This window comes from Panthera uncia (genome assembly GCF_023721935.1).
Source record: "Panthera uncia isolate 11264 chromosome E2 unlocalized genomic scaffold, Puncia_PCG_1.0 HiC_scaffold_19, whole genome shotgun sequence".
NCBI lineage: Eukaryota > Metazoa > Chordata > Mammalia > Carnivora > Felidae > Panthera > Panthera uncia.
The window spans coordinates 25,514,133-25,536,125 of record NW_026057588.1 but is presented as its reverse complement, the minus strand read 5'-3'; the positions used below and the strand labels follow the sequence as shown (position 1 = coordinate 25,536,125).

The 21,993-nt window shown below is 51.6% G+C and overlaps 1 protein-coding gene across 1 annotated transcript in view; it reads left to right on the top strand.

Moving 5' to 3' along the window:
• Nucleotides 1-21,993, top strand: part of ZNF423 (zinc finger protein 423) — a 333,190-nt gene that overhangs the window by 91,210 nt on the left and 219,987 nt on the right.

The following is a 21,993-nucleotide window of genomic DNA, read 5'->3' as shown; positions in this document are numbered from 1 at the left end:
GCCCCAGGGCCTTGGCACTTGCGGTGGCCTCCCTCCACCTTTTCATGCCTGGCTTGTTCCTGCCATGTAAGCATTTACTCAAACACCCATCCCCAGAGGGACCTTTGTGATACCCTTGGTGAAGTTGCCTCTCTGCCTGTCATCTCTTCCTACCCCACTGACCCTGTTTTAATTCTCCACTTTGCATTTATCACCACCTGAGATTTTCTTCCTTGTTACCAAAGGCTTTTATCGGTCCTGTTGACTGCTATGTCCCAAGCCTGAGGACACTGCCTGGCACACAGTAGGCTCAGGGTCATGAACCGTGGAGCGTATGAGGATGCGTGAGGCCCACAGCTCTCTCTATTACCTCATATTGTCCTCACAACGCCCGCACTATTGTCCTCCCATCTTACAGAGGAAGAAACTGAGGTTCCGAGAGGTTATATAACCTGTGAGCTGTGACGCAGAGCTGCATCGCCAGCTCATCTACGGTCAAACCCATATGCTCTGACCTTGTGATGAGTCCATGCAGGTTTTTTCTCCACCCAGTTGGCCGCACAGGCTCTGGTCCTGTGCCTGTCGTTCTCCAGAATGAGCCTGTTTGCTCAGAGCCTCAGTGTCTATGCACCGTTTTCCTGCCCTCCTCCCTGCTCCCTTTTTTAAAGGACAGGCTGCTCAGAGAGCTGTCCAGGACTAGAATTCTCTGATGGTGTTGCCATTGTCAGGGGTGGGAACCCCCGGGCCCCTGAATCTGCCAGACAGCTGGTGTTGGGGCTGGGAAGGCCAGGGCGAGCTGTGCGGGCAGGAGAGAACATTGCAGTGCCGCCGTGCAGGGCTGCCGAATGCCTACCAGGCCTGATCTCGGCTGAGTGGGGTGGGGAACGGCCACTGATGTGGTCCCCCCTGGTGTACTGTTGTTGGCCTGGGGTCCGCAGAAGCCGGATGATGCACCAGGCCACCTGTTTCAAATGCCTTCCTGGGCTATGTCACTGCCACGGCTGTCCAAGTTCTTGGATTCCCAGGCTAATGCGTCATGGGCAGCTTTTTTCTTCAGGAGCTCGATTTGGAGGTAAGCACCCTGACACGGCTCTGAGAACCTGGGTGGGCAGGGCTAGGGGGTCCCGAGATGAGCCTGCTGCTCTTAATTTGCTACCTCCTTGCTCTGGGGTCTTGGCTAAGATCCTTGCCCTTGGGGGGCTGCAGAAGCCTCTTCACTGTCCCACTAGGGTGGCACTTTTATCTCTCCAAGGCCAAGGTCAGTGGCATAAGAGTTTCAAGATTGTGACTCCAATGCCTGCCTGGATAGGCACCCCCCACCCCATAGTCTGGACTGTTATGGCTGATCCCGTCATTATTTTGCTAAGCAGAGGCCATACATGCGGGGTGCTGTTACTTTCTCTCCTGACCCTTGGAATACCAGCATGGCTTTCAATATAATCCCATTTTTGATGAGCCAGAAGACTCGCCTGGCTGTGGGTTTCGAACTGAGGCCTGACCTCACAGCCTGCGGCCAGGCCGAGGCACTTTGCACACAGCCTGCACAGAGTGTGTCCGGCTAACATGGCATTGTGGTGTTTGAAATGTTTGCCGATGAGATAGAACCAAGTCGAATCATAGTATGGAGGGTCTCGATCTTCCATTTGCCCACATGCACCTTCAGTCTATCTTCATTCTTCTTCATGTTTATCCCGAATCAAGGGATTAGCGCTGGTTCTGGGTTCTTTCCTGGTCACTGTCTGATCCAGGACTTGATGGCGTGTCCTGGGCCTTCCCCAGGCCTAAGGCTGCCCCCCCTACTCTGCCCTGCTGATACACGGGCCTCCTTTTGGTTCTGGGAATGGACCCGATTCTCTATCACACTCCGACTTCTCTTGCCTCAGAATGTTCTCCAATGGTTATCGGCTGGTTCCTTTTCATCCTTGGCTGTTCTGCTCTTGCAACCCTCAGAGAGGCCCTACACCCCGCTAGGGCTGGCCTCTCCCCGTCCCACCCCACCTCTTCGTTTCCTTCAAAGTGCTGATCACTCAGAGAACTGATTGTTTCCGTATGTATTTGCAGTCCTTCTCCCGATAGAGGGTATGCCTTCCTCTTTCCCCGCTGTGTTTGAGGACAGTCTCTGGCGCATCATAGGTCTCGGGAAATGTTTTGTGAATAAATGGATGTGTCTCAAATGCTCCTACGTGTCTCTGCTGGAGAGGAGCATGAGGCTGGCCCTGGGGTCCGCGGCCTCCTTCCTGTGGCTGCGGGTGTCCGTGCTGTTCCTCAGTGATTCAGAGCCGGCAGCTGGCAGAGAGGGGAAGGTGAATCCCAGAGGAGCCCACTTCCCAGAAACATCCAGCTCACTTCCCCCACCTGTGCTCCCCCAAGGACAGGACAATGAGGGGCTTCCTGGAAACTCCCTGGCTTGGCCCCTGGAGGGTGGGAATGACTTGGGTCCCATGCGTGGCTGGTAGTGATGAAAGCCAGGAGGCATCCCGGTTTCATGCCTAGGAGAGGGGAAACCTCCTTTGCCGGTTGGTGGAGGAGAGGAGGGAGGAAGCCGCCAACTGAGAATTCCCAGAGTAGGAATTTCCTAGTCTTTCCCTGGGATCAGTGGGTGTGAGGAAGAGGGTCCGGCTGCTGGACTCCCCCTGAGCCATAGAGCATGCGTGTGTGTGCGTACGTGTGCGTAGGTGTGAGTGACAGCCGGCTGGGGCTCTCGGGCCCCTCTGCAGGGTCACGGGCTGAGGGCATCCTTCCCTTCAAGCTTGGCTGGCCACACCGCCCACCACACGCCCCTGTTCCCCTGCACAGGTGCGGCGGGAAGTGCTGGGCCTGGAAGGTTTCAGAGAGAAGGCCCAGTGCTGGGGAACATGGCGTCCTGCAGACCTGACTCCGTGGCTGATGCATAAAGCAAGTTCTTTTCGTTGGGAGTCACTGTCAGCCTTCTGGTCTAGCGTGGTGATAGAGAAATTATGTTGGAGAATCATTATTATTTCGATTCTATTTTAAATATACTTGGATGGTACTTAGCGACAGACATACTGAGGCTCTTGAAATACAGATTTCTGAGCCCCATATTCAGAGAGTGGCTGCTGGTATATGTCATCTGCATTTTTTTTACTTTAAAAAAAATGTTAATTTTATTTTTGAGAGAGAGAGAGAGAGAGAGAGAGAGAGACATTGCAAGCGAGACAGGGCAGAGAGACAGGGAGACATAGGATCCGAAGCAGGGTCTGTGCTCAGCTCAGGCAGAGCTTGATGCGGGGCTCGAGCTCACGATCTGGGAGACCATGACCTGAGCCAGTTGGACGCTTAACTGACTGAGCCACCCAGACAGTGCCATCTGCATTTTAACAGGCCCTCCCTCCAGGTGATGCCAATCCAGGTGGCCCTTTGACATGCACATCCAGGAATCTTTGCACACTCGTAAGAATCCTTTAACGCAGACTGGTACGGTGAACCCATTTGCAGAGCAAGGAAGTCTTTTCTAAGCAAACTCCCCTCTTCTCCCCGGTTCAGTTACTGGGACTTGGTATTTAACGAGGCTGGGAACCTGAGTAGTTCCCTCTAGATGAAGCTGGAGAGGCAGACTCTGAAGACGATTCCTGGAAGAGAAGGCCGCAGCACAGGGGTCCGTGGGGCACAGTGTACAAGGTTACACATCGGTGTGCGGCTCGGGATCCCATTCTTACAGGGTGATCGCTGTGTCTGTCTGTGAATGGCACACCCTGTTCATCAGAGTGGTCCCGGCGTGGACCTCGGGTGGTGAGATTTCAGGTGATTTTTACTGTTTTTTTTAATGCTTGTCTGTATGACTTGTATCTTTCACATCAGTTGTAGTTGGTTTTGTAATCAGAAATAAGAGCAAAGCTTCATTTTTATGGGAAGGAAAGATGCTTGGAAATACAGACACAGTTCTGGGGAGAAAGCCAGGTGGGAACACTGGCTGGGCTGCTTACCTGCCTGGCATTAGCCCCAAGGTCAGGAAGTATGGGTTCCTGTTCAAAGTCTGGGCAGAGTCCTGGCTTAGGCATCTCTGGGCTGCCCTGGTCTTTCCTTCCTCCACCTTGGGGTCTCTGTGGGACCCCACTCCCTGGGGCCCGTGCCTTTGGTGGATCTAACTGCTACTGGTCACCCTGCTGGGCTGTGCCTTGGCTTAAAAAGGAGGTGACAATCCACCTGCCTTGTCTCTTAATTTTTTTTTAATTAAAATTTTTTAGTGTGTGTGTGTGTGTGTGTGTGTGAGACAGAGAGAGAGAGAGAGAGAGAGAGAGAGAGAGAGAGAGAGAAGGAGTGGGGAAGGGGCAGAGAGAGGGAGACAGAGGGTCCAAAGCAAGTGGGCTCTGTGCTGACAGAGCCCGATGCAGGGCTCGAACTCACGAACCGTGAGATCATGCCCTGAGCCGAAGTTGGATGCTTAACCGACTGAGTCACCCAGGTGCCCCCTCATCTCTTAATTTAATGCCATGGAACTTGGACAGCAGCACCTGGACCCTATGGAAATTCGGCACCGTCCGTGTGGAAAGGCTGCAGGCTGTGGCCAAGCCGTGGCATAGACTTGCACTGTTCTAGTGCAAAAAGCACTAGAGCGCTGAACCCAGAGGAGCTCAGAAGCCAGTATCCCAGGAAAGACTGTCCATGCTCAAATGGAGCACCTGACTCTTGGAAATCGGAATCCCTGCTCTGCCCCCCTCTAGCTGTGTGACCTTCCCCTCTCTGGGCCTCAGTTTTCCCATCTGTAACTGAGGCTGGTAATAGTACCTACCTCATAGGGTAGAGGTCACAGTGGATGCCCGACAAGATGGCTTCTTTTTCTCTTCTTCCTGCACAGAAAAGGGGCTTTGCTGGAAAGATTTCCAGAAACTGTTTTGAACTCTGACCCTGACCATATCTTGACTGTGGCAGTGATCATCTGACATTGCCTGGTGTGATTTCTTAGCAACCCGCTCCTTTTGGTCGGCCCAGCCATCAGACGCTCTCCTATAGAGAGACTTCGAGTAATTTTTTCCATTCGATGTGTGCTCATGGAAGGGGGCCAGGGATGCATTTTAGGCAGTACCTGCCTCCTCCTTAAATTAGACTGTTTTCCATTCTCATCTCCCCAAAGGTGGTTTTCCAGACTCAGCCGTGACTCACAATCTCAGCCTACCCATAGGAGGGTCAGAAAATTGGTGAGAAGTCAGAGTTGGAGCATTGATTTTTTTTTTTTTTTGACATGAAGGTGGAAAATCTTTATTTGTTTAAAAATGACTAACTTGTTGTTGCTCCATAAAGGGGTCTTGTCCAAGAGGGTCTACTTTAAGGAATGGTTGTGCATGACTTTCATTCATCCCAGTCTCATTCATTCATTCATTCATTCACTTGGCAAATAGTTGTTGAGCACCTACTGTGTGCCAGGCACTGGTCTAGGTGCCACTGGTCTAGGTGCTGGGATTCCACAGGGAGCAAGACAGAAATTCCTGCCCCAGTACAACCAAGTCCTTACATGCCATTTATTTGCTCAAGCTGGAAACTCCCTCCACCCCCTCATCACACTGAGTGTAGGGAAGGAGCAGAGGGCTGAGGTAGGACCAACAGACCAACAGACCTGAGGACCAGCTGCAGCTCTGGCACTGACTTGCCACGTGACCTGGAAACAATCCCTTGGATGTTAGATTCTGCAAAAACTGTGGATGGCATCGACTCCTTTCTCAGGAGGCTTCTCTGCCTAAAATTCTCCAATCCATTCACCATATCTGTCCTTTAAAATTTTTTTAGCACTTAAAAGTTTTTAGTGGTTCAGCAATAGTTTTTTTTTTTAAAGTTTATTTATTTATTTTGAGAGAGAGAGAGCGAGCGTGTGCTTGCAAGCGGGCGAGGGGCAGAAAGAGGGGGAGAGAGAGAGTCCAAAGCATGTTCCATATGGTCAGTGCGGAGCCCGATGCAGGGCTCAATCCCATGGCCCTGGGATCATGACCTGAGCCAAAATCCAGAGTCAGACGCTTAACCAACTGAGACACTCAGGTGCCCCAGCAATAGTTTTTTTTTTTAATTATACAGTATTACGGGTATGTAAAAGATAATAATGACCACCTGGAATGTACCCTTCTGTTTGGGGGACAGACACCAGTCCCCAGCGGGGCTCCCCATTAGTCTTTTCCCTCCATCCAGGGCTTGGCCATTTACCACTTCCCTGCATGTTTTTCTTCTTGAAATACAGGTAAATGATGCATAGATGCTGTTGGCTCACATTTTAAACTTTCTATGAACATTGCTGTATTTTACGGTATTACCATAGTTTATCTTTAGCATCTCGTTTTTTTCTTTCTCTTGACATCATGTTTGGAAGATTAATCCTTGTTGATACACGTGGCCCTCTTCACAGGTCTAAAAAAATTTTTTTAATGTTAATTTATCTTTGAGAGAGAGAAACAGAGTGCGAGTAAAAGAGGGATAGAGAGAGAGAGGGAAACACATCTCTTCACAGTTTCAATTGTGGCATGGAGTCCACTCCATGAATGTTCTACACTTTTTCCATCTCCTCCATGGAAATGTAGATACTGTCTAATTCTTTCAGCTGCTATAAATCATTCTGAGGTGGCTATCCTCACAGTGAACTTAGATACAGAAGTTTCTAGCATAGAAACCTTGATGTGGAATGAGTGGGTCAAAGGGCATGGCTCACACACCTTTTGTCCCCTTCCCGTCCATCCATCAGCTCTGCTGTCTCCGCTGTCACTTTGGGTAACTTCTTTCCCTGTGGTTATAGAAGATCCTGTCACATTGTGTTGTCTCAGTAGCCCCTCTTGGGTCACGTGTCCATCCTTGATTGGCCAGGTCTGGGTCCATGGGCCTGATCCTGGAGCTTGGGGGTGGGGCCAGCCCCCAGTGAGTGCCAAAGGGTGATGGGAAGGCTGCCTCTGGGAAGGTAAGCGTGCGTGGTCTGGGGTGGGATGGCTAACTGCTGGCACTGCCCAGGGTAGCCTGGCCCTGTGCCATGAGAGCAAGTGGCCTTTTGCCCTGCGCTGCCCTAGAAAGTACCAGTCTCTGGAAACAACGGTAAGTGAGCAGATTAAAGAGCCCCATGTCTCTGTCTGACTGTTTGATCTATGAGTACCACCCAGGACAGTGATCTGCGTGAGCTTTTTAGAGGTGGGAAACGGAGGCTTGTAAGGGTCTCCGTACATCCCCTGATGTGTCCCTGGGACCCACTGAACCTGGGGAGATACTCTGCTCTTCTCCTGAAGCTTTCTCCCAGCTCTCAGAGGCCAGGTGGTTCCTTCAATGGCTCCTAGAATCAACCCTGCCATTTTACAGGTGGGAGCATCTCGCCTGGAACAGGAGGGGCTAATGCTGCACCTTCTTTGTTTTTTTAATCAGAAATTTTTTAAAGTTCATTTATTTATTTTTAGAGAGAGAGAGAGAGAGAGAGAGAGAGAAAGAGAGAGAGAGAACAGGGGAGGGGCAGAGAGAGAGAGGGAGAGAGAAAATCCCAAGCAAGCTCCAGTACCGTCAGCACTGAACCTAATGCAGGGCTCAAACTCATGAACCACGAGATCATGAGCTGAGCTTAACCCACTGAGCCACCCAGGCTCCCCATGCTGCACCTTCTTTGTTTCCAGTTGTTCATCTAATACCCCCACACAATGTCGATGCAGGATGTTGTTACAGGTGGGGAAACTGAGGCTCAGAGAGGGGAGGTGACTGGACTGGCCCAAGGTCATGCTGAGATTTAGGGACAAAACTCAGACAACAATGGAGGCATCTCCTTAGTCCCCTCCACTGCTGCTTCCACCTGTCCTTATCGTAGGCTGTTTCTCTGCCCCAGATGGAGCCGGTATTGCTGCCCAGACCCCTACTTGTACCTTCCCCGGGGCGAGGGATAGTCCACTGGGTCCCTGTCTCCTCAGCTACAGCCCCTTGGGCTCCCCACAGAAAGTCCTTTCCTGCCTTTGATGCAAATTCTTGCACTTTCCTGATAATATTCTGGGCTCTTCTTAACGCGAGGGGGTCAGCTGCGAGGCATCTCAGCAATTTATAATTCTTGAAAATTCTGTTTGGTGACATGAGTTAGCATTTAATAGACGCCCTGCCACCTCCTCTCTCCCTATTGTGACAAGCTCCTGGCAGAATCCTTTTGAGACTCAGGGTAATTGCACCACGCTGGGAACGGGAAGACCACGTTGTGCTTGAGTGCGTCTCAAAAACGTCTCCACAATAGACAGTCAGGTATGCGTTTGCTTGGCTTCAAGGTAATGATTTAAACTTAATTTGACCCTTGATGAGGAAGCCCATGTTTCTGGTCCGACGCAGCCTTTCAGTTTGGGCTTGCCTGCCATGCCTTCAGTGGTAACACAAATAATTCCTTCATAACAAGTGCCTTTCAGAGGATGTCTGCTGCTGACGGCTAATATAGAATTATTGCCCCTGAATGCATTTCTGTAATTACTTCCCAGAGATCTGTCTTTGTGTTAGAAGACATTTCACACTTTAGTAACATAAGTGTTTTGGGAGAGCACGAGCAATAATTATGAACAGTCTTCCCGTGGAAATAAACCTAAAAAAATTATAAAAGCTAATGCTAAAATTGGTTAGAGTCAGGGAGGAATTTCATTGGAATTTGATTCATGTATATTTATTCCAAGTATAATAACCTTTCCTGTATGGAAAAAATTTTTTTTAAACAAAAGCAGTAATGATACAGAGAGCCCGCTTGCTAATTTTCGAGCAATACTGAAACTGAAAACTGATAAAAAGTGACAAGTTGCTGGAGACGGAATAAAGCGGCGTAATCGTGGAGCCCTGATAGGAGACATTTGCGGTAATGGAAAATGAAATGATTCACAGTGTGATCAATAAAAAATTAGCAGCATTTAATAAAAGGTTTCTGCTTCATGTTGACTAAAGAACATCGCAAGCAGTTTGAAATCCGAGTTAAGTGACAGTTTGAGGAGGAGCGGGGGGTGGTGACGGGGTGCGGGTGTGCGTGTGCATATAGATCACGCGGATATTGGCCATGGCGGAGGAGCCAGCCGGGCCCCTGGGGTGGGTCTGGAAGTTTCCTTTGCGCTGCCCACTTGACCTTTGCTCTGTGGTTAATTCTCTCCAGGTCTCCGTTCCTCATTGTGTGGGAAGGTTTCTCTGTGAGTCCCAGGCACCAGGCAGGCCTCGCTCTCCCTGGCGGGTGTGGGCCCAGTGCACTGCCCGCTTAAATCCGTCTCCTGAGTCGGGGGGACTCCCTGCCTGAGGGTTAGCTATATTCATGCTGAGGCCCCTCAAACGTGTTGTGTGGGCCCTTGGCTTTGTTCTATCGCTGTCTTAGGATCCGGTTTTCCTGGAGACTTCTGGAATGTCTTGCAGCCCACTTGTGGCACTTGATACCCTTTTGTGGGCCCGAGGGAGATCCGTGGAAAGCTGGCAGGCCTTAGCAAGTGGATGAGGTTAAGCGGGGAGGGACCCACTGGTCTCCTGAAGAAGCCCACTGCTTGCATGGGCCCCTGGAGGAGTGGGGGGCCTGAACGGGGGGTTCAGTGGGAACCTGCTGCTTGCCAGCCGAGCATTGCCACCATTTGGCTTCTCCCTCAGTAGCAACAACATGGTGAGAACCACTCCATCAGACACGCTCCCTGTTCTCCAGGCGCTACTTCAGTATTCCCTGGAACGCACTGCACACCAGGCTGTCTCCATGCCCAGAAACTTGTTAATTTTTAAAGGCTTTCCACAGCCTTTCCACTGTGGCTCCTGGCCTCCCGGGGCCCGATGGGAGGCTTGGAGTGGGAGGGTCACTGGGGAGGGGAGCAGCAGCTTCTGGGTTACAATAGCAGCCTGGGAGCCTGGGAGCCTGGGAGGGCAGCTCCTGAAGACCAAGGGCAGGGAATCCTTGCTGCCCCCTGCATTCTGGGCCGGTGGGTAGGATCAGGGGCCTGTTCCTGGCTTTGTGCCCGTTTTCAACCCTCCCCAGAGATGCACAGACCTGTGGCTGGATCTCTGAGGGTGAGATTAGGAAGGGCCTTTCCAGGTGTGTCCACTCCACAAATATTTATTGAACACCTGCCATGTGCCGGCCCCTGTGCTGGGTGCTGGGTGGGGGAAGGCAAGACTGGTGTTGGCCCTGCCCGCTTGGGGTCTGCTCACTGGCACAGGAGACGGTCAGATGGCCTGCAACGAAAGGGCCATGGCTGTTGTGACCAGAGCAGGAAGGGGAGGTGCCCAGGGAGCGCCCCGAGCTTATGGGTGGCTGGTCGCATGGGGGTGAAGGTTCACTGAGTTGGGACGTGGACAGTGAGGAGGAATCACTGGGTGAACTTTTTGCACATGTTCTGGTTTTACAGCGGGACTCCTCCCAGAGAGCACCGTTCTGTGGGGTCCCCGGGTCCAAGGCGGAAAGAGCGGGCTTCTTTGATTGCGTCAGAGTTCTGCCCTCGGGTCTGCCCCTGGCACAGTGATGAGTCACTAAGGTGTGCTGTTTTGAAAATGACTGCTCCATGGTCTATGCCTTAGCTTACAGATGAGGGCAGCTTTGGTCCAGGGAGGGTGCGACTTGCTGGGATCCCCCAGTGACCTCAGTGTGGCCCCAGGGCTCTGGGCTCTGTCTGTACCGCTTGTGATTTTGTCTTTGACCTTGAGTCACTTGCTCAGCCTGGCCGCTGGTCCTGGCTTTGGGGTACACAGCCTTTCCCTGCCCCCTCCCCTCCCCCACAAGGGGCTCCTCTTTCTGCCGCGGCCCCCAGGGGGTGATTTGTGCCCCAGCATCCCTGCCTTGAGTCCCGCTCCAGGCTCGGGAGCAATTAGGAACGCCAGGCCACGGTGCTGGCCACAAATTAGCTGGATTTACCGAGCTCCCCACGCTGCCCTGCCGCCCTCCCTCCCCTGCCTACCTCTGGCCCCACTTCTCCATCCCCTCCCTCCCAACGGCCGTCAGAGACAAAATGTGACAGCAAGGAGAGGGCAGAGTGGTCACAGCCTCAGGAGGTCACGAGGAGGTAGCAGCACACAATTTTCATGGTTCCAGGGTGGCTTTGTCCGACTGCTCTTCATTACTGCATGCGGCGAGATCCATTTTATTAAGATGGTGAGACTCAGAGGAGTGACACCGTTAACGACTCGCTGCAAAAATATAATTTTTTCCCCCTTTCGGTGAGGGTGTTTGTGATTGCTTTTTCTCCCCTTCCTGCTCCACCCCTCTCTCGTTCCCTCCTTCCCTACCATCTTTTCTTTCTGCTCCTTCCTTACCCATTGTAGTTGGGGGTTGGGGCAGGGGGGCATCCGCGGCCTCTCTCTCTGCCTCTGGGGTTGGGCTCAGCAGTTGAACACCCTCCGGGAGGGTAGTCGTGCATCCGTTCTGTAGGCATTTCCCCGTAAAGGGCAAGGTGCTTGTGATGGAATGTCAGCCTCGCCCTGTTAAACAGCTCTGCTTTTGTTCTTTGACGTGTGTGTAGCACCTAGAATAGCCGCTGACACGTAGTAGGTACTCAGGAAGTGTTTGTTGACTGACTTGATGTGTGGAGCATTTGTGTTCCAGCTCTTGGGGCCCAGGTGGCAGGGACCTGGGGCGGCCTGAGCAGGGGGAGGTGATATCATCCTCATTTTCTAGGTGAGGTAAGAGAGGCCCAGAAATGTAAGCAGTCGAGGTCACACAGGAGTGGACTTGAACGCAGGTTCTAAGTTTCCAAAGAAGGGACACTTTCATACTTCTATCACTGCCCAGCTAACCTTTCTGTCTGGTGAGGAACGAGCAGATTGCCCTGGGCTCAGTGTGTCTATGGTTCCTGCTGGGCGTGCTTCATGGCAAGGACCCCCCTTCCCCACCCTGGCCCCCACCCCCGCATCCAGTCCTCCAAGGTCTATTGTTTTGTTTCTGTTGTACTTCTTAAAACTTGAAATCAGCATTTAAAAACCCAGAGATTTCACAAAAAAATATGGATTTCCTTCTTTAATTTATTTTGAGAGAGAGCAAGAGAGAGAGAGAGAGAGAGAGAGTGTGTGTGTGTGTGTGTGTGAGCAGGGGAGAGACACAGAGAGAGGGAGAGAGAATCCTAAGCAGGCTCCACACGGTCAGCACAGAGTCCGATGTGGGGCTTGAACCCAAGAACTGTGAGATCATGACCTGAGCTGAAGTCAAGAGTCAGACATTTAACTGACTAAGCCACCCAGGTGCCCCTGGATTTCGTTCTTTGAAAAAGAAAGTCAGGGACACCTGAGTGGTTCAGTCGGTTGGGCATCTGACTCTTGATTTCAGCTCAGGTCATGATCTCAGGGTTTGCAAGTTTGAGCCCTGAGTTGGGCTCTGAGCTGACCATGCAGGGCCTGTTTGGGATTCTTTCTTTCTGCCCTTCTCGTGTGTGTGTGTGTGTGTGTGTGTGTGTGTGTGCGTGTGTGTGTGTGTGTGTGTGTATTCTCTTTCTGTCTGTCTGTCTGTCTCTCAAAATAAATAAATAAACAATGGGGCACCTGGGTGGCTAAGTTGGTTAAGTGTCTAACGTCAGCTCAGGTCATGATCTCACAGTTCGTAGGTTCAAGCCCTGCGTCTGGCTCTGTGCTGACAGCTCAGAGCCTGGAGCCTGCTCCGGATTCTGTGTTGCCTTCTCTCTCTGCCCTCCCCAGCTTGCACTCTGTCCCTTTCAAAAATAAATAAACATTAAAAAAAATTTTTTTTAACAAAATAAATAAATAAACTTAAAAAAAAAAAAAAAGTCAGCTGATGTATCTGTACCAGGCCTCACTTTTCCATATGGTGACCATGTAGAGGATTTGAGCAGGGGCCACCCCCTTGGGTGGGTGTCTGTCTGTCCCAGCCTCCCCACCTGACCTACTCATTTGTAGGACAGTAGAGGGCACTAGGAGTTGTGAGCTTTGGTCCATTCATGGGCTGAGTGATGGGGAGAGTGGGTAAGCTGTGTCACCTGTTTGAGCCTCAGTTTTGACCTCTGTAAAATAGGTGTAATGGTAACATCTCCCCTGTGGGGCCATGGGTAAGGGGTACAAATGAATTAGAAGGTCTGGTCTGACGGAAGGGATTGCCATCCTCTATGCTGCTTATCATTTTGGGCTCAGTTCTAGAATTCCTGACAACTAAAGAGACATCCTCTGGAAGATTCAGTCATTTCTGCGGTCAGCGGTGGGCCTGTGGAGAGGGAGACCCTGTACCCCGTCCTGGATCATCAGCCAGGGCGGAGCATCCTAGTGAGGCTTGTGTGATGCAGCCCAGGTCAAGTTCAGTGGCTGACTGACCATGGCTTTGCGATTCCATTCACAGAGCCGTCAGTGCTGACAGGGGAGCAACAGGCACCCCCGCCCCCCTCCCCCCAGCCATCCGGAAGTTGTTTCCTTATTTAAGAAACGGAACTTGGACAGCAAATTATGTGTTAAAATATTTGCCTACAGGTCTGCTGCCAAGGGGACCCTTTAGGCTGAGTGTTAAATGTTACCCTGCTGCCTGCACTGCAGATATTTTAAATCTGAAGATAAATAGTGGCTGCCTCGTGGAATTTGGGGCCAGCAATGGATGCACAAGCAGAGTGTCTAATTGGGGTTGGCAGGCTCCTTGCCCAGCCCCGGCCCGGCCCCTCCCGTCCTCCATACCACCAGCCCAGGCGTGCATGCGAAAGTGCTCACAGAGCCGTGTCCTTCTCTATAGGCAGAGCCCAGACGCCGAGCTGAGGTTAAGCCAGGGGTTTGACCTAGCGCCCAGGTTCTGGAAGTGCTCCCTCCCACTCTGGCCCTCGGGAACACGCTGCTAGTAAAACCCTTTTTTTTTTTAGGAAATAGGCAGGCTGTTAGGACAGAGTATGCGTTCTCTATTAAAGAAAAACGCCGCTCTAGGAAAAACGCTTTGGAAATGGTAGACACCTTCTTGGCTATGAATTCTATGGGGAGCCCCCCGACTACATTCAGGGGGAGAGCGCAGGAAAACTGGCTTGTGAGCTATAAAGTAAGCATGTCTACACCGTCTGCCCCGGGGGCTTGGCCGAGACAGACCCCCCGGCAGAGGTCACACTGTTTCCTGGAGGAGGTGGGCTTGTCACTTAGTCAGGGTCACAGGGCATGGAAGGGGGGAGCCTGGACTTGAGCCCAGGACTTTCTTCTCCTGGTCCAGGGGATTTTCTTGTCTGTATGGACATTTTCGTGCCTTCAGGTAGGCATAGTGCATGGACATTCTCCATCCTCAGGAGCCTGTGAGGGTCCGCTAGAGCTTGCTTTGTGGAACAGTATCTCCAACTCTTGTGGAAGTCACGATGCTGCAGGCATTGGTTTGAATGAGTGATAACAGCAGAAATAAGATAGTCATTGTGGTTACGCTTTTCTCAAAAAGGCCTGTAGGCTAGGTATCGGGCTTATTACCTCATTAAAATACTTTAACTTTCTACAATTTTTCTCAGAGAGGGTAAGTGACTCGTCCAAGGTCCCCCAGCTGTTAAGTGGTGGCATGTGGATTTGAACCCAGACAGGCTGGCTCCACAGTCTGAGATTCTTTTCCGTTCTTTGTCTGTCATCCTGACAGTCCCTGGAACGTGACTCCAGCTGTCTGCTGCTGGTGCGTGTCGTTGCTTGATGACCGCCTTTATTGCAGCAACTTGGCTCCGTCAGCCCCTCTGGACTCCTGTGCACTGCCGTTCCCCGAGCTTCCCGTACAGCCGGGCTCTCCAGTCCAGCCCTGGACGCGCCTAGAGTTCACTGTCTGGTGCTTCTGATTTCTGCGGAGGTGGATGTGGCCGCCTCCCATCCAAGTCTGCTGGGGAGAGGAGATGAGGAGTGGGGGAGGCGTTCCCCAGACCCCGGCCCTCCAGGGGCTGGCTTGGCTGCATCCCCACTGTCCCCCGGCACCGTTCCTGGCTTTCACTTTGCTCTCGGCTCCCCTGCACCCTTGCCTCTTCCCGCCTGTGGGGCCGCAGCTGCCTCTGGGCTCCACCCGCAGGGCTCCTGGCCTCACGTGGATCTCGTGTCTAGCCGGGTGCACAGTCCTTACATCCATGGCCGTCCATTTGGGGGGAGCCTCGCCCCCACCTGTCACAGCTGTCACGATGAGGCTCTTTACAGACAATAAGGAATCAGTGTCAGACAGGGGAAGGGACTTGCTCAAGGTCACTCAGGGGGCGTGGTGGGTGTACTGGCGCTAAGACTGGGACCTGGGTCCCTAACCGACGCTGGCTGAGGCTGCTGCCACTTGCCACTTACGCCTCCCTTTTGACATTCATTGCCTCATCTATTCACTCATTCACCAGCCCCGAATTTGTTGAGCATCCTTCTGTATGGGCCTTGTAGGGGCTTTGAGGCTCTCAAGGTGAATGAGACCACGGAGCACCCTGTATGTTTTAGCAAATCAGTGTATATTACGCCTGGCACTAAGTAGATCCTCAGTACATATTTGTTGGAGAAATGAAGAATGAATCAATGTGTGTGATCATTGGCCCTGGTGTATCTCTTGCCTTTCAAGCTCTGCCCTTGTTCTGTCTATCCTGGGCTTATGGGGCGTCTCCTAGCTTCCTGCCTCCCCTGGGCATGTCCTCAGCACTGGGGCCCCAGAAGTGGGACCCCCGGTGGTCCTGGGTCGGTTCTGAGGGGTGCCCAGGGCTCCCTGCTGGCTGATCCCCATGGTCCCTCCCAGGAAGAGAAGGGACAGCCTTCTCACTGAGGTCCCTGCTGGCTCTCCTGCTGGCTGGGGGCCGGGGCCAGAGGGAGGAGACCCTCACTGGTGTTCTCAGACTAAGCCTGTCTCAGCTGGCCCTTGGGAGTGGTGAGGCCCCGCCAGCCCTGACTCATGAGCTCCAGAAGCCTCGCTGAGAAGGTAGGAAATGCTCAGTTCCCAGACCTGGCAGCCTGTGGGGCAGCCTCCCCCACCCCGGGGCTGATCCCCTCTCCCTTTTTCCTGGCACTGGGCTCAGCCAGCTGTCCCTTGCTCAGCCCTTTCTTTCACAGACATTCCCCTTTTGCCTTCCCATGCAGTGGTTAAGAGTCGAGATCTGTAGTCAGGAGACCTGGGTTTGAGTTCAGCCTCTGCGCTTCCCAGTGTTACAGCTCGTGTGTAGTCCTGAGCCTTGGCCTCCCCATCCGCAGAGTGGGGACATCAACTGTACCTTTTGCACAGGGTGACCGTGAGGAGGGCATGGGCTGTGAACATAGAACAGTGCCAGCAAGTGCTCCCGCTGTGGTATCAGTCAGGGTGTGGGGGCGGGCGCGGGGGTGGGCGGGGTCACCTCCCTGCATCCCTGGCTAGGTTTCAGCCACCTCTTCCCTCAAGAGGATGTGAGGCCACTTTTCTTGCCAAGCGTCTCTTGCTGCACACCCTTTCTGCAGGGCCCGCTGTCCCTCATGTGTAATCACCTTGAAAGTCCTTTCTCATGGGCAATGGCTCAGTGAGGCTGCTTAGGCCTGGGGTGGGACAATTCACCACTTTCTTCCTTTTCTTTCTTTTTTTTAAAGCTTTTAGTTTAGTTTTTAGAGTAATCTCCACACCCAGTGTGGGGCTCAAACCCATAATTCCGAGATCAAGAGTCACACGTTTTACCAACTGAGCCAGCCAGGGTCCCCTCCTCCCCCCCACCTTTTTTTAAAAAAGGTTTTATTTTTGCTTTCTAATGAACAGTAGTGAATCCACAGGGTTTTGTTACTGCCTCTCTTTGCTCATAGAAAGTTCCCCAAACCCATATCTTGGGCTCAGGGACTATGAGGTATACAGATGTGGTCTCGCGGGGTCCACCAGTCTAGGTGAGGAAGAAGCTGGCAGGACAGAGTGGCCCCATCGTATTTTAGGTGGAACCATTTGAGGTGGACAATAGTCAACTTCTTTGACTTAGGAAGATGGCAACTTCATGTGGTTCAACCTAATAATACTTATCATCGCCATATTGATGTTCAGAAGACATGTTTCTTTGAAACCAATTTGTTCATTCATTGAACGTTCACTGAGCCCCCTGCCATGTGTCTGTCTGTACCAGGGGCTGGGGAGACAGTACTGAGCACCGACCGAGCTCCTGCCCTCATGGAGCTTGTGGTCTGGTAGGGGAGCATTCCAGCTGTCTATTGCTCTGTGACAAACCACCCCCAAACTCAGTGGCCTAAAGCAACCATTCCTATTTCACACAGCTCTGTGGGCTGAGTGGAGTCGGTTGGTGGTCTCACTTGGCATTTCTTGTGTAGTTGCCAAGTGAGTTGAGTCTGCTGGCTTCTGAAGGCTCATCGGGGTTGGATGTCCAAGCTGGTGCTCTCCATGGCTGGCAGCTGGGAGCTCCACTGGGGCTGTCCACTGGAGCACCTGCATTCTCTCTCTGGCATGGGCTTCCCATGGTATAGCAGCTGGGTTCTACCTGGTAGTGTCCCAAGAGATCAGGAGACCCTGTGGAAGTGCAGTCCTTCTGAACTAGCCTCAGATATCCCAGAACATTCTTCCATTGCATTCTCTTTATTTCTTATTTGAGAGAGAGAGAGAGAGAGAGAGAGAGAGTGAGCATATGAGTTGGAGAGAAGGAGTAGAGGGAGAATGAGAGACCCTTAAGCAGATTCCACAATCAGCACAGAGCCTGATGTGGGGCTCGATCCCATGACTCTGGGATCATGACCTGAGCTGAAATCACGCTCAGCCGACTGAGCCACTCAGGAGCTCCTTCCGTTACATTCTAATATCAAGGGAATTACTGCAGCCAGCCAGCCCAACAGGGCCATTGTGGACAGGAATTAGACCCCTCTTCTTTTTTTTTTTTTTTTTTAATTTTTATAATGTTTATTTATTTTTGAGAGAGAGAGAGCGCAAGTAAGAGCGCACCATTGGGGGAGGGACAGAGAGAGAAGGAGACACAGAATCCAAAGCAGGAGACACAGAATCCAAAGCAGGCTCCAGGCTCTGAGCTGTCAGCACAGAGCCCGATGCAGGGCTTGAACTCACGAACTGTGAGACCATAGGACTCTTAAACCAACTGAGCCACTCAGGTGCCCCTAGATCCCTCTTCTTGATGGGTGAGTGTGGGGTCTCAATACAGAAGAGCACATGGGATGCAAGGTGTTGCTGATGTCTGTGTGAAAATGCGGGGAGCCGCAGGGAGGAAAAAATTTAACCTACAGGGGCGCTGGGTGGCTCAGTCAGTTAAGTGTCCAACTTTGGCTCAGGTCATGATCTCACGGTTCGTGAGTTTGAGCCCCGTGTCGGGCTTTGTGCTGATAGCTCAGAGCCTGGAGCCTGCTTTGGATTCTGATTCTGTGTCTTCCTCTCTCTCTCTGCCCTTTCCCTGCTTGTGCCCTGTCTCTCTCTCTCCCTCTCTCTCTCTCTCTTTCTTTCTCAAACATAAATAAGCATTAAAATTAAAAAAAAAATTAACCTACAAAAGCATGAGTGAACATTGTGCCAAGCACACTGGTGGCAAAGGGAAGGGCCCTATGGGGAAGGAGTGTCACCCATGTGACATTGGTGCTCGGGGTCGCAGGGACACCTGTTAGGCAGGGGAAGAGTCACGTGGGAACGGGAGCATGAAGCCCTTGGCAGAACAAACTTGCCGTTCGAGGGCTTGAAAGAAGGTCTGTGTGGCCGTGACATAAGTGATAAGTCGGCGAGGCCAGAAGAACTTTTCCTGGACCTTCGGGGCTGGGACAAGGACCCCACATGGGATTTTGAAGGGTTTACAGATTCCTCAACATCGTTTTCATGGAGTGTCTACTGTGGGGAGACCGTGTAGCAGAGCTGTTAGAGAGTCAGAACCAACTGTATTTGAAACCTACCGCTGGTGGCCTTGCTTTGCACCAGTGTCCTTCCAGAAGGTTTCTGGCACGCAGCAAGTGCTCTGTAAACGCTAGCTGCTCTTGGACTTCTGGCCAAAAGGCAGGTACGCACATCTGAAAACAACTAGGCTATGAATTGTCCAGAGGGGTGTGTGAGGCTGGGGAGGTGGGGAGCTTTGTCAACAGGAGGAGAGTCCAGAGCTCGGTGATCCTCAGGGAGAGGGCCCTATTCACAACTGCTCAGCTCAGCCAGGGCCTTCCCAGCATGGCTTCTGATTGCTCCAGGTGGCCCCCAGGAGGATAGGCTCCAGGCCCCGTTTCCTAGAAGTCCTTCCCAGCCCCCCGAGGGCTCCCTGGAGAAGAATGCACTCCTTGGCCTGCTGACTTTGCTTCCTCCAGCCGGGCTGGTTGGAGTGACCAGTGGGTCACCTGTAGTTCAGGTGCAGACACTGAGATCACAGTGTCAGAAACTTAAGGCAGCGCTTGGGTTGGGGACCCAGGGCTAGTGGTGGCCTCTGAGCTCTGCCTTCTCCTTGCTCGCTCAGGCAAGGACTCACGGGGCCTCCGGGACTGGATGGAGACAGGACACGGGATAGGCAGGGCCATCCCTGACCAGCTAGAGCTGGGTCAGTGGAGGAGGGAAGGCCCATTCATTCGATCCCCAGGGCTTCCTGAGTAGCTGCACTGAGAGTGCCCGGGAATGAGGAGACCCCAAGAGTGCTCCAGAGAGGCCGGGGCCCCTCAGAGCTCTCTGTTCTCTTCCCCTCCTGCGCCTTAGAGAGCTTAGGGCTCTGACAGGCCCTGGGTCTGGGGGAAGGGTGTGCTGCTTAACACGAGAACTTGTAGGTTCAATCCCCTGCATGGCTTTGGATGACCCCTTAGAGCCTCTGTTTCCTCATCTGCACGTGGAAAAATAGCATCATTTACTCTTTTCCCCTAGTGTGAGGTTCAGAGACTGCGGGCAATGAAAGTGTCTTACAGGGAGTAAAGCCCAAGCCGGATGGAGGGCTTCCTGTTTTGAGGTCCTGAATCTGCTGACACAGCAGAGGGCCCCTTCAGGACTGGGTCTTCAGGGGGGGTCCTGCTCCCCAACTTCTTCAGGCCGTCATCTTTCCTCTCTGGCTTCCTGAGGGGCAGGCTGGCTGGCCCTTGTGACCCCGTGGGACGTCAGGGGATGGGGCCCCCCACCTCTTCCCGCCTCCCCTCCCCTGCCCCTTTGTGAGCGGCCACCTTGCCTTTCCATTAGTAGACAGTGGCAGGGGAGGTGACAGTTCCTTAAAACAGATTTATACTCTTGGATGACTTTATGGGTTTTTGCCTTATAAAAACCTAAGAGTTGACATTCTGATTTATCTACTACTGAGTCGACAGGATGTACCAGATTTAAAGAGATCAAATGCATTGTAATGTTTGTGGCTCCAGTTGTGGATTAGATGAGCTATTATGGAAAGTGCTGCCAAGTAAACATGGCAAAATTAAATATGTCTATTAAATTGTGTGTTAAGTAAAGTAGCACAAGTGTGGTGCCGAATGTAACTTAACTATCTGGAGAGTTGGTGTGATAGATAAAGCTCGAGTGATAGTTCTCTTTTTCCCCCTCTTCAGAAGATTTTTTTTTAAGGAAAGAGACTGTAAACTAGGAATTTCAGAGACGGGCGCTTGACTGTGTAACTGTGGTTGTGTGATGACTTATAATATTGAAGGCTCCAAATGATATTTTTCATTTCTTTGCTTTCTATTTCTTGTTGCCACCGCAGCAGCCGATCAGATTTCCTGAGATAAATATGCTGCCTGGCTTTTAATGGGATTTCTGTATTGCCGGGAGTTGGCGTGTTCTGATAATAAAAGAACCTAAAAATTGTACATCCCTTAATTGGTAAGAAGAGAGATGTTTTGATGGGCCACAAATGGAAACATTGATTTTTACTGCCTCCGAGCAGTTGCGAGCAGCGTGTCAGGCCACGTTCCCCGCCACGGAAGGCGGCAGCTGGCTCTCCAATGAGCTGATTTGTGTTCACAGGTTCTTGATGTCGGGTGCTTTTGGAAGTGCGCATTTTGTGCAGATGGGAGAAATAGAGCCCTTATAACATTATCTGGTTCTAAATTGAAATATTTATAGGACTGTGGCTTCCACCTCGAATCGAATGCATTCTTTGCTTCGTTTCTCTTTCTGGCTTTGGCGACTAGTCCTCGGGGGTTTAAAGGTTGTGTGCTGAAGGCTTTCTCTGTAACTGCAGTGTTATATGCTACATGCACGTGTGCACCCATGCGGGCACACGCACATCTTTGCATCTGCGTATGTGTTTGCATCAATGTCTTTACACATAACAGAGATTTCTCTCTTTAATTCAAATCGGTGCTAGTTTCTGGATGGGTAGATTGTTTTCCAGGACAGACCGTGGAAGGGATAACACATGCTTTGATTTTCCAGTTCGAGTCTTTGTACTTGAATGAGGAAGTTTAATCCACTGACACTTATTGAGATTACCGACACATTCTGTGTGTTATATTTACCATGCTTTTTTTGCACTTTGATTTACAAGTTCTTGATGTGCCCTATTAATCTCTCAGATTGAGGCCGTGCTCCATTTTCCCTGGCTGTGCGGGGAAGTGCACTACACAGGAGTTAGGATGTCTAGGAGTTAAACATCTGTAGGGTGCTGGGGATTTTGCGCCCCCCTGGCTGGAGGCCAGATGCCATACCTATGACATGGGGATAAAAAGCCTGTCCTTGTCTGTGGGCAGGACCACATGATTGCTTGAGCCCCCTTGTAGCTGTAGGATGGGAGAGACTGTGAAATGGGGCTATGCATATGGAGTTAGGGCTTTGAAAAAGTGTGGCACTACAGGAAATGAAACGCATCACATTATCATGATCATTAACTCACTTTTCTGTACAGTTTAGCCATTTGCACAGTGCTAAGTGCAGAATAGGCAGTTTATTTTAAAGAAATTGGCCGGGGGGGCACCTAGGTGGCTCAGTCAGCTGAGTGTTCGACTTCGGCTCAGGTGACGATCTCGCTGTTCCCAGGTTTGAGCCCCTCATCGGGCTGTCTGCTGTCAGTGAGGACCCTGCTTTGGATCCTCTGTTCCCTGCCCCCTCTCTGCCCCTCCCCCGCTTGTGTGTGAAAATGTTCTCTGTCTCTCTCAAAATATAAACATAAAAAAATAAATAAGTAAAGACATTGGTTGGTGATTCCAAAGCTGGTTCTCACTGTCTAGGCCTATCCTGGGGCACGGGTGAGGGCTCAGATACATTTTAGCTTGTGATTTGACTATCTGTGGTCTCACAAACACATGTGCTTCCTTGATTCCAGAATCAGGACCTCTTTGCAAAGAACTGAG